We start from the raw sequence: 8,110 nt of genomic DNA on the forward strand, positions 1-8,110 counted from the left end.
TTTCTCATTAATTGATTGAATTCCCACTTTTCCTCATTAGCAAGAAGTCCAATATCTTCCTGAGAACTTCCTTTTCTCAATCTAGGCACTTACTTGGTCCATAACATAACAGTCTTATTTCTAACAAGGAGAGAAATAACGGGAGCCACTATCATCTTCATGCTGTCACTGCTGAAAATCGGTCCTCTGCAGAGCTTCAGATTCTTGCATTAGTCCATTCAGCTGCTATAAAAAAATTCCATAGACAGGGTGGCTTATAAATAACAGAAATTTATTTCTGACAGTTCTGAAGGCTGGGAAGTCAAAGATTAAGACACCGGCAGATTTGGTGTCTGGTGAAGACCCATTTGCTCATAGATGGCTGATGACCTTTCACTCAGCACATGGCAGAAGGGGTAAGAGCCTTCCCTGGGTTTTTTTCATAAGGGAACTAATCTGATTTTTGAGGATTCTGCCCCTAGGACTTAATCACCTCCCAAAGGCACCATCTCCCAATACTATCACCTTGAGGGCTAGGATATCAACATTTGATTCTAGGGGGACATAAACATGCAGTCCACCTCATTTGTTCACTCCATTGTGGTATTCTTGCTGGATCAGTTTCCTCCTTGGGCGGCATTTGTGTTCCATGTCTAACTTGTAAGTTACAGTAGGCCTGATAGCAAACTATTTCAATATTGGTATGGCATGGGCATTGAATAATCAGAAAAACCCAAGCCATAAACAACTGGTAGAGCTGCAGAGAGTACCAGCTGATTATGAGTCCTGGGAAACCCTTTTTAGTTCCTGTGTCCTTCAGCCCTTTTCTCCCATAGTAACTCCACTGCATTGAAGTGGCTGAATCTATGGAAGCTTCCAGCTTGGGCCACATGCTTACTGAACCGATTCTCCTCCAGAGATGTACACGAGCTGGGTTGCCATTCTGAATATTCTCTTTCTTCAAGAAATTTTATTTCAAGGATATTTTTTGTTTTATCAACTACAGGGGTCATTTAGAATCTTAGGGCAGTGGTCTCCAACCTTTTTGGCCCCAGGGACAGGTTTTGTGGAAGACAATTTTTCCATGGATCAGTGACAGGGGGTGGGGGACATGGTTTTGGGATGAGTCAAGCACATTACATTTATTGTGCATTTTATTGCTATTATTAATACATTGTAATGTACAATGAAATAATTACACAACTCAACATAATGTAGAATCAGTGGGAGCCCTGAGTTTGTTTTACCGCAACTAGACAGTCCTATCTGGGGAAATGGGGGACAGTGATAGATCATCAGGCATTAGATTCTCATAAGGAGCATACAACCTAGATCCCTCATGTGCAGCTCACAATAGGATTTGCATGCCTATGAGAATCTAATGCCGCCGCTGATCTGACAGGAGGCAGAGCTCAGGCAGTAATGACAGCGATGGGAGCAGAGTGGCTGTCAATACAGATTAAGCTTTGCTTGCTCGCTTGCCACTCACCTCCTGCTGTGGGGCCCAGTTCCTCACAGATCACAGACTGGTACTGGTCTGCGGCCAGGGATTTGGGGACTCCTGTCTTAGGGAGCAGGGGTGGAGTTCCTTCACTTCTAGCAGGACCCTGGATTAGTATCCTAGGGCTGTCATACAGAGGACCACAAACCAGGTAGTTAAAAATAGACATGAATTCTCTCACATTTCTGATGGCTGGAAGTCCAAAGTCAAGGTGCTGCCAGGGCCATGCTCCCTCTGAAATCTGTAAGAGAGAATCCTTCCTTCCTCTTCCTAGCATCTGGTGGTTTGCTGGCAACCATTGGCATCCCTTGGCTTGCAGTGCTTCTATATCTGCCTTGTTTCATAGTGTATTCCCCTCGTGTCTCCATGTCTCTGTGTCTCTCTCTTTTTTTTTTTGAGATGAAGTCTCATGTCAATATCATGTGAGAAGGGGATGATATTGACTTAGGTCGTTTCTATCTTCCACACTAAAATGTCAGCCTGTTTTGTTCACTGCTGTATCCCCAGAGCCTCGCAATAAATACTTGTTGCGTGAATAAATTCTGTCTTTTAATCCTAACTATAGGTTTCTAAGTTAAATATTACTATAATCATCTTACAGACGAGGGAAATGAGGCTTAGGAAGGTTTGGTAACTTATGTGGGATCACTCTGCTACATGATGGAAGGGACAGCATTGAAGTGCATGTGCTTGCTCTGTCTGCTATTCCAAGCTGCTCGTCACACAGATGCACCCCTGGGGACCTCCCTCCCTTTCTACCTCCACCCCTTCCCAGACATGCACATGGCCACAATCCACCAGCGGACCAAAATTCAATTTTTCCCCAGTTGGTTGCACTCAAGCTGAGAGCAAAGCAATTGCACTTTAAATCCCCTTACAGCAGATATTTCAGAGCATGTTCGAGAGAGCCCATCACACTTGGCTTTTAAATCTCATTTCTGGTTTCCTGCAAAAAGGCAATTAAATGAAAGGTTAGGTAGCTTTTAAATGGCCAGCTCAAACTTTTGGCTTATTTTTGCCTTGCTGTCTTTATAGGCATTTTACCAATATTTATCACTATTTCCCTTAGGGAACCCTTAGATCTGTGATATTTGAAATAATAAAGCCTCTCTGTTGGCCCTTTAAAAGGTTTGTGGTAAAACCACACCATTAACATTCACAGTTCCTCATTTATGAGGCCTGATTGCACTTCCAGATTTCTCACTGTTTCTCCAATGAGGATTTCACATAATAGTGTTTGAAGGCTGAAGACTTCAAAGCAGACTCTTTACTATTTTTATCTTGAAAAATATTCAATATTTGTATAATTAAAGTGAAGTCTTCCTAGAGAAAATGACAACTCAAATAATCTTAAATGTACCTCCAAGAAAAAAGCTGTCAAAATGACATTTAGTTGTAGAGTCACATTCTCTAAGGCCTTTGCTTCTCCTTCTGAGTTCTTATAATCTTTGAAGGTTATGTCATGGCTGACTTCAAATCACTTTCAAAATTATTATGGCCTTCTTTAAATGTGAGTTCTGAAGCTGAGGGGCTTTAGCTTCCTTTTGCTCCAGATTTTGTCTACTGCGTCGTTACCAGGCATCTTAAAACAAAAGCCAAAAACAAAAATCTTCCTTGACCTGGTTTTTCCCACTAGCTAACATCCTATTTTTATCTTTCCCTTTGCGCTAAAGGTTTTTAAACAGATCTTTATACCCTCTGTCTCCATTTTCTCAGCTGCTAACTTATACGGCGAAGATTACCACTGCCTTTCAACATAATTGGCCAATCTACAGAAAGTTTTCAAGCTCTCTTTTTAATTGACTGCCTCCTGCCTACCTCCCCACCTTTGACATCTTGCTTCTAACTTGTCACCTTACTCGGTGTTCAAGATTCCCTCATTTAGGATGTCTTCAGAGCAGCTAGACAGTTGGTACTATAATTTATGCACCATTGTGCATAAGCTTTCTGGGATATTGATGGAGAGGAGGAGAAAACTGGAAATAGTTCAGGCCAGGGCTAGGGAAACTGACCCATCTCCAGGTCTCGGGTCTGCAAGGGATGCTCACAGCTTAACACATGGAGTCTAGAAACACCTAGAAACTTGTGGTGGACCTTGAATAATACCAGCCCATGGAGTCCAATACGGTACTTAATAGGAATTTCCAGGAAAAGCCTTTATTCATTCAAAGAGAATTTACCAAGTGTCAACTATGTGTTGAGCATTGTGCTAGGCGCAGGGGCCATGAGGATACATGAGACATTGTAGCTTCCCTTAAGTTACTCACTGGGTAAATAGAGAGACAGAAAGGCAAACGGGCAAGAGCAAAAATGCATACACTTCAGCAATAGTGTCCATAGTGACTATGGAGAATGCTCATTAACTTTGTTTAAACAATTGTTCTTCCAACGATTTGATGTGGATTTGATTGGAAAAGCATGATATTGTTTTTTGCAATTAAACACATGAATATATAAATAAAATGCTATAGTATTTTTTGCAAATAGCTGCTAAGAGCTACTAGAAAACCCGGGAATTCTTAAAACCTTACCATGCTACTTCCTCTAAAATGTTTTATTTTATGTTATTTTGCAAATTTCCTTACCCACAAAAACACCAGTTTTCTTCATTTCTTAGTCTATTTAAACCTCACACCCTTTCAGCATCTCTTAATTATTTACTACCATCTGTTAGTTCTCCTGTCCAGAATGAAACAAAAATGGCAGAATGTGAAACGAGGGAGAGCAGATTTTTGACAGGAAATATTCAGAAGTAGAAGGAAATAGTCAAGACATATATGATAAATAAAGCAATAATAACTTTATACCATAACAACTTATAGACACACATTTAAAAAATTGAAGACCTCAAGACATATGTCTGAACAGAAAAAAATTAAAACTGTATTAAGCAATTAGGAAAATAACAAGAATAGTGAATTTTTTAATGTACGGGATGTAGTCAAAGCTGTACTTATTGTCAAATTCATAATCTTGAATGTTTTTATTATTTAAAGAGACAACATGGGCTTTAAATCTGTCTGCTATTTGATAGACTTTGATGGAGTCAAATCCCAATGCTGCCACTTACTGAATGGCCTTAAATGACTTAGCCTCTCTTAGCCTCTCTTTCTGCATACATAAGATGGAATAATGATGGCTTCAAGGAGGAATACACCTATAAAAACTGTTGAAGATAGTGTCTGATAGGAAATAAGGATTCCACACGTAGTAGCTGCTATTGAAGATTTAAGAGTTATTTATTACAACTACTTCATAAGATTTTTAAACTAATACACTTAAATTATTCAAGAGCTTTGAAATGGGCTGGGCGCAGTGGCTCATGCCTAGAATCCCAACACTTTGGGAGGCTGAGGCGGGTGGATCACCTTAGGTCAGGAGTTGGAGACCAGCCTGGCCAACATGATGAAACTCTGTCTCTACTAAAAATACAAAAAGTTAGCCGGGCATGGTGGCATGCACCTGCAGTTCCAACTACTTAGGAGGTTGAGGCAGGAGAATTGCTTGAACCTGGGAAGTAGAGGTTGCAGTGACCTGAGATGGTGCCACTGCACTCCAGCCTGGAGAGAGAGCAAAACTCAAAACTCCATCACATACACACACACACACACACTTTGAAATTGTCTTAATGGGCTGTACTCTTCATTTAAGAAATTCATCTTTGTTCACTTATTTTTACTTGACATGAGAGTTTCCAGCAACTTTTAATTAAGCCCTCACAGATTTTATGTCATTGGCTATGTGAAAAACAAATTATTTGCTAAAATAATATCCTTGCTTCTTTTTTTAGGAATTGTCTCCCTTGAAACAATTTGTACAGAACAATACACCAAATTTGTACACAAAATCAGATCTGATTGGCAACAGTTGCAGATGTTTTCAAAAGATTTTCATTTGAGAAGGGGCCCATTTGGGTTATTTAGATTCTAAGAACTGAAACTGCTTTGTTAGTTCTGTTTTTCTGGCTTCTGGGAGAGGCGGAGACATGAATTCAATTAGCACCTTGGTATTTTCTTTATCCTTCATTTCAATACAGGAGATGCTTCATATGCACAGGGGTGTCAGGTCACATCAGAAGAAAGAGAAACAGCTTCTTGGTTTTTAATTTTCAACCAAAAAGGAAAGGCACCGGTTTTGTTCTGCTCTAATTAGCCAGTGCATGACTTAGAGAGCAGGCAGATGCTTTGAAGGTGTTGTAACACAGGTCTTCATTAATCTCCACACAGGACTTTCACTTCTACGCCTAGGCTGAAGGAAATGGCTCAGAAGACAACAGTCTCACAGAGCCCTAACTAACTCGACAGGTGTTACAAAGAACAAGTCAAGAGGGTGAGAAACTGACCTTCTTGAAATCTCCCACTTCTTTCTACATCAGAAGAGCAAAGTTGATTATTTTGGTTGGAATTTAGAAATTAAAAAAATTATTCTAAAGTCATGAACAAGCCTAATTATAAAGATAGTTGCTGTGAAGATGCTGAGATAACTGGATTTTACCAACCCCCCTCTTCTGGAGGAAGCCAGAATGGAATCCTGTAGAACATTCACCCTACCAATAAACACTTGTTTTTCTAATGAGGAAACTGAGGCCCACAGTAGTAAACTATCTTAACCAGGATGAAATGACTAGGGCTCTGGTCCTTTAATTAAGCACTAAAATTTTGATCCAATAATAAATCTGTCCAGTGAAAGGAGTTTCCCTAATGCACTGGTTCTAACTTGTTCCCTTCAAGGGGCCAGTGTCCCATACACACAGCTAAATGGGATTTCTTTTCAACTACCATTACCCAGAGGACAGAGCCTAAAATGTCATTCTGCTGTTCACCTCTCAGCAGCAGTGGTGCATCTGAGCTTCGGCAAGTCCACCTAGAGCCTGTATCTGCTCAGATGTTAAACCCATCTAATTCAGTGAACACTTTGTTCTAGTTAACTGAGCATCTACTTTGTATAAGGCACTACAGCGGTTCAGAGATGAGTAAAATCATGAGATTCCACTGTCTCCTATAAACCATCACTTTGGGAAATTTTAGAAATGTGTGTAAGCTCCAGGGCTGCCTGAAGCGTGGAAGTCACAAACTCAAATGCCTGCAGAGGCCCAGCTGACAATATAAATGAATGATTCTAGCTGAGTGGAAAACAATTACGGGTGAGTGGGTTTCCAGCTGGGGAGTGCACGCCTATATTAAAGGACAGCTGCTACTCATTTCCAGCCAACTGTGTTCCCGTGTAGAACTGCGGCCTAGTGTAGCCAGTACCGAAGATTTCTCAGAAAAAGCCAGGAATCTCAGTTAGTGTAAAATCTCTCAAATTTCCAAGAGGATTGTATGGGGCAAACGTTCTCAGATCAGTTTGCAGTCTCTGCCCATGTGCAGGGCAGTCAAAGAGAGTAGTGTGCAGTGCCCTACATAATAATTCTTTTTTATTTTCTTTTATACCTTCCTCCTTCCTGTCTCTCTTTAACCTTTCTTCTTCCCTCAGGCTGCCTTCTTCCCTCTGCCTCCTCCGACTCCAGCCTGGGTTCAATGAACATTCAGTTCATTGAACTGAAGTTCAAGGAACGTGGAGTGTCAATTGTAGGTGCGTTAGCGACAACCTTGAGAAACATTCCTACCTTCCTCCTGTGGTAAGCACTTTGCTGTAGATTTTTAATTTTAAACAAGACAATATTTACGACTTGCTTCTTTCAGGGAAGAGCAATATCAATTTTAGTAAACACTTCAAGGCTGAGATACGCTAAGAGGGTCATGTGGTGTCGCACAGTGAAGAATTCCGCTTTGAAACGAGTGAAAAAAAGCATTAAATGCCACATGTAACTCACTGCCTGAAGGGTTACATTAGTATTAAACCTGGCTTTAAAAAGGGATGGAATAGGCTAGCCATTAAAAGACCTGCATACAAATACAATCTCTCTCTCTCTCTCTCTCTTTCTCTCTTCCTCTCTCTCTGAGAGATAATGTGAGTATCTGGACAATAAATATGGACAGAGTGGAGTCTATCCTATTTAAAATATTGCCCACTGTGCAGGCACCAGGAGCTGAAGGTTCAGAATATTAACAGTGGGAACTTGATTAGAAGTCGTTGAGAGATGGTAATAGGAGGAGGAAAGTTGGATAGAGGAAGAAGACATGGGGGTTATCCACAAGTGTAAACTAGAAAAGAAGTATCAGTTGGCCATTAAAGGGCATGGGACTGAGGAACAGTATGACATGTATTAAGTATAGTAAGAGCTGACACTGGAGGACTAGGAAGGTAAATGGAATCAACAGGGGATGATGGAGAATGGTTAGGTATCCATGGATTCGGGTTATGATAGAGGCACATGTGAATACATGCAGAATTGTCCTGGAAAATGGTTAACAGCTGACTCTCCTGGCGGTGGAGAGGGCGACGGGGAGGGGGTGTGAGGAGACACCCTGATTTGTCATATTTGCTTATTTCTGTGGCGCAAATACTCCTACTGTGATCAGTTTCAAGCTATAAATGTGCAGTCACTGAAAGCAGGGTTGGAAGGAGATGGGCACATTTGCTCCCAGGCAAGGTGGAAGGTAAAGAAGGTGAAATCGACAAGGTCAAAGATAACTCAAGATTTCAAGGTGCCTCAGGTCTGAGTGACGATGAAGTCTAGTGGATGGC

The sequence above is a fragment of the Sapajus apella genome, unplaced genomic scaffold (assembly GCF_009761245.1).
Source record: "Sapajus apella isolate SASKATOON/1434 unplaced genomic scaffold, GSC_monkey_1.0 scaffold13, whole genome shotgun sequence".
NCBI classification, from domain to species: Eukaryota; Metazoa; Chordata; class Mammalia; order Primates; family Cebidae; genus Sapajus; species Sapajus apella.